The sequence below is a fragment of the Lactuca saligna genome, chromosome 1 (assembly GCF_052625555.1).
Source record: "Lactuca saligna cultivar CGN05327 chromosome 1, ASM5262555v1, whole genome shotgun sequence".
NCBI classification, from domain to species: domain Eukaryota; kingdom Viridiplantae; phylum Streptophyta; class Magnoliopsida; order Asterales; family Asteraceae; genus Lactuca; species Lactuca saligna.
In genome coordinates this window covers 76,130,602-76,136,033 of record NC_136417.1, presented here as the reverse complement: position 1 = coordinate 76,136,033, position 5,432 = coordinate 76,130,602, and positions in this window count along the sequence as shown.

The following is a 5,432-nucleotide window of genomic DNA, read 5'->3' as shown; positions in this document are numbered from 1 at the left end:
ATCACAAGAGTTTGAGATACATCACTGATCAACTAAATCTGAATATGAGACAACGTAGGTGGCTTGACGTGGTCAAGGATTATGACTGTGAGATTTTATATCACCCCAGGAAAGCAAATGTGGTCGTTGATGGTTTGAGCCGCAAGACACCTAGTTCTGCTATTGATAGTCTATGTATGAGTATATTGATTGATTCTCCACTTCTTTATCTAATTAGGGAGGCTCGGGCCGAGGGATTCAAGAAAGAGAAATAGAAACAAGAGAGACTCATGGGTGAGATTGTTAGGTTTGCTACTGACAATCGTTGATTATTGACCCAATATGGACGTTTTTGGTTGCAGATTTTGGTGGGATCAGGCAAATTGTGCTGGAGGAGGCACACAAGTACAAGTATTCGATACACTCTAGACTCACCAAGATATATCAGGATTTGAGGCTTAGTTATTAGTGGTTGTGCATGAAGAGAGAGAGATAGCCTGGTATGTCGACAGGTGTTTGACATGTCGGATGGTCAAGACCGAGCACTATAGGCCGTATGGCAAGTTTTAGCTATTTTCCCATGTGGAAATGAGAACATATTGCTATTGATTTCAACCGATGAAGGTTCCCAAGTTCCAGCCAATGGGCCATGAAAGAGTAAAGAGGTCGAGAAAGAGTAACTGATTGCCCCCAAAGCGTAGTCAATATACATTATTTTTGTTGACCGTAGTCAACAGGAAGTTAATCCTAAACAATCCTAATTGCCTACAGTTTTGGTGGATAATTTGAAATAAAAAGTATTTTTTAGCTAAAAGTAGATAAATAATCAATGGTTTTTGCTAGTTTAGTAATTTTTTCTATTTTTATCGTATATAATCATTTGAACTAATTATCTATTTTTAAAATACTTTTTCTCTCTCATCTTAATTTGTATTATTTCTAATCATCATTTTTCTAATCTTTACTTCTTATAGAAAATTAGTATTTTTATAATATGTGGTCTATTTTGTATATTTTAATAAATATTTAACAGTAAAAACAAGTCCAAAACTCAACAAAACACTAAAATTAAAAACTCAACTCAAATAACAAGAAACAAAAAGTTTGAAATGGAAAAACAATGTTGAAATTTCAAATATATATAAATTTTCGAATATATTTTTCTTATAAAAAATAGTTTTAAATTTCTAACTATTTTATAAAGAAATAATTATTAAACTGATTTTTATCAGAAAAAAAATTATAAAAACTGCCATTTTTAAAACTTGATAATTATCATGAAGCTTCTAACACTTATAAAAATCTGGTCAATTGGATGGGTATCCATATTTTGAAGTTAAGGAAAAAAACAAAAGATAGAATTTAAAACTTTAAAAGTTTGGGAAGATGGAAAGTTTTAACAGCTGTCACTCTGTACACAGTTTGTAACTTTGTGTCCGTGTTTGCAACATCCTATCTATAGAGGTTTGAGCTATTTACCAAATTCTTCCGTGGACTTGTGTTCATTAACTATAATAGTCCCTCTAATTTAGGATTTTACGTATTCACTCCTATTTTGTAGTTTTATTTACCTCAAATAAATTCTTATGTTGGTGTATGTGTTTTGTACATTGAAATGATTATATTTCTTGTATTTAAGTTGATTGATAGTCACAACTAACTGATAAATTAATTTATTTTTTGAGTTTTTAAATTTATCATGTTTAACAAATTAAAAAGTAATTGATAACCTAATTTATAAACAACTAGTTTTTTAGGAATTAAAAAAATATGAATATACCTTTAATTAATTATAAAAAAAAAACATAATCTTCTAAATATCGTTTTATATCTTTCAGTTAGTTTATCAGCTAATTTTTATCAAGCGTTGTTTTTTATCGGCTAGCAGCTAACATATAGTTTTTCAGCTATTAGTTACTTTTTCAAACATAGCATTATCAAAAGCTCTAGATGATTTACTTGTAATTATTATTTTTCGGAACAAAACTAGCAAAAAAAAAACTAATAAATTTAGAACACATAAAGAATTAAGTCGGATCTTTAATCTATCCTGCTCAATTGATTTTATAATTAATGTATATATTAAAAACCAAAAAATACGTTAAACCATTTTTTGATGTATGTATATGATTGTTTAGTAAACTTTGTTGTTTACGTTAAATAATGTTTGATTTAACTGTTTATAGTTATATATTGTGCAACGTATTTGTATAGAAACTGAATTAAGGTGATTTGTTTATTTATATATTAAGAATTAAGATTCAAAGGATCAGAAGTACAACATGAAAATAAATAAAATAAAACAGACCTTTAAGATATTTTCTGTCTTATATATTAAGATTCAAAGCACTAGAAGTACACCATAAATAAATAAATAAAAAATAGACGTTTAAGATATTTTCTGTCTTCTCTGTTATGTCATTTGTTTCACATGCATCTACTGTTTGATTGTAAATTTCTCTTGGAAATGGAGATGGTTAATTCAATAAACATTTATTTTGAATTTAGATGATTGATAGTTATTTGTGTTTATGAATGATGTAAGCGAAAAAAATATTAAAAAAGAAATTATTTGAAGGTTTTGTTTATCGAATGTTCCTTTTCCATAACTATTAAAACAATCAAAATGTCTAAAGCTACTATCTAACAATTTTTTTTTTATTTTAATAATATATATTTTTTTTCTTTTTGAATAACTAATATATATATATATATATATATATATATATATATATATATATATATATATATATATATATATATATATATATATATAAAAGACTAAAAAGTAACTAGAAAAGAACACAACTTTACGTGACAACAAAAGATGGTTTTTCAACCAACCAACCCAATTAAAAGAATCATTCCATCTACTATGACATGAAGTATGCGCTCCATGACAATATTATTAAAAACAAGGTTTTTTAAAGAATAATCTTATCAAGAAGTAACTTATGCCTAAAACTCTAAATATGCCACCACATAACCATGAAAACTGTTTGAAGAAACTCCTTAGCATTCCTGTTAAGATGTAGATTCCCGAACCAGACAAGCCAATCGCCATCGAAAAAAAATCGTAGGACAATTTAAACCTCACCATCTCATCGTTTTCTCCAAAAGAGCCAACACCAACGAACACGAAAAGAACAAGCGATTAATTGATTAAGACGAGTATCCAATCCTCTCTTCGAAAGATTAAGACGAGTAAAAAGCTTATCTATTACCAACTTCCAAACAAAAACATTAACTTTGATGGGAACAAGCCGCACCCATTTAGTAGGAACTGAAGAAGCAAGTAACTATAGACCATCAACCAAGGAATGGGCTGAAGCAACCGAGAAATCGCCTGAGTTATTAGGCAACCAGAACCACATATCCTCCTCCCCTGAAGATAAAGAAACCGAATGCAAAATAGAGCCAAGAGCTTGCTCTTCAAGAGTCTTGGCCCTTCCCCTCGGACACTTGCAAAAAGACTGGACCAAAGGGTAAATCATTTTTTCAACAATTGACACATCTTTATGAACTAAAGAAGCATGTAACAATAAAGAAACCAGACAAGCCAATCGTCATTGGAAAAAAAATCGTGGGATAATTTAAACCCCACCATCTCATCGTTTTCTCCAAAAGAGCCAACACCAACGAACACGAAAAGAACAAGCGATTAATTGATTCTCGTTACTACAAACGAGGTAGCATACGCTCGGAGTATCCAAACATCTCTTCGAAAGATTAAGACGAGTAAAAAGCATATCTATTACTAACTTCCAAACAAAAACATTAACTTTGATGGGAACAAGCCGCACCCATTTAGTAGGAACTGAAGAAGCAGGTAACAATAAACCATCAACCAAGGAACGGGCTGAAGCAACCGAGAAATCGCCTGAATTATTAGGCAACCATAACCACATATCCTCCTCCACTGAAGATAAAGAAACTGAATGCAAAATAGAGCTAAGAGCTTGCTCTTCAACACTATTGGCCCTTCCCCTCAGACTCTTACAAAAAGACTGGACCAAAGGGTAAATCATTTTTTCAACAATTGACACATCTTTATGACACTCTAGCAAGTATAATATTGGAAATGAGACACACAATAAGGCTTCTCCCAACCACACATCTTTCCAAAATCTAGTTTTTTGACCTTTACCAATTCTATTTTTACAAAGAACTTTAAGCTCCAATCCCTTACCCTTTAATTGAGACAGCGTGTGTATAATGTCGAGCCAAGGAGAATGTTTATTAACCGAAATTGATCAATCTAAGAAACCATTAGAATCATGAATACTTTTAATCACATCCACCCAAAATATATTTGGTTGAGAAATAAACCTCTAAACTCATTTAAAAAGAAAACACGTATCAAAGCAAAATAGCTACCAACCCTCAAACCACCCTTGTCTTTGGCAGCTAACACCTTCTCCCAGCTTACTAAAGACATCTTCCTTTCATCCTTATCAACACCATAAAATAATTTCCTTCTTAAAGCCTCTAATTTAGCCAAAATACCAATAGGGACCCCATAAATTACCATATAATAAGTTGGAATGGAACCCAAAACAGACTTCAGTAAATTGAGCTCACCCCCAATAAAAAGAGTTTTAACCGTCCACCTGGATAACCTGGGGGGTTTTAGTTCAAAAATAGTTTCATAAACTAGAAAAATATGGCAACGGAAGACTTTAAATTTTCAACATAACATAACATTTTATACCCACCAAGAATCTTCTTGAAAGTTATAAAAAGATTAAAACACCAACCATACAAAGGATGAAAAATAACAATATTTGTTGTTCTTTGGATCCTATTGGGAGGCTTGGAAGTTGATGAAAAATGTGGAACCTTTAAGACACCAACAATGACTCAACTTAATGTAGATGCTAGTCCATAAACTTTTAAACCCTTAAGCTTTAAGTTCATAACCAATATGAACTTAAAGAGGGCATGAAGATGCAAGTAACTTCAAGTGTTCTTAACTAATTAAGAGAGAATGAGAGGGAGAGAAATGGTTTCAGCAATTTCATCAAGCAAGTAAGAATGAGTGCAAGCCTCATCTTTTATACGCATAAACTGATTTTATGAACCATAAATCCTTAACACTATAAGACAATAATGTCTCCTAAAGCCTACTTGTCTCCCCATGCTTTTATGACATGTAATTATTATTTTTTAATAATCAAAATCCCATAACATGCTTCCTAGAAGCATGTCATGGTTTTATGATATTAAAAGAAGTCAAACTTTTATAAAAAAAACTCAGAAGCTCTTTTATAAGTTATAAAGTTTGGATTTTGGCTAAAAGACAAAATTCTTTCTAGTCCAAAATAATATACATGACTAATAAATCATACCATATGATATATATTATGTCACTTGCTAAAAATTATTATTTTCTAGAAATAAATAATTTCCAATTTAATTATAAGAGTTTTAATGAATATTTATTAAAATCAATT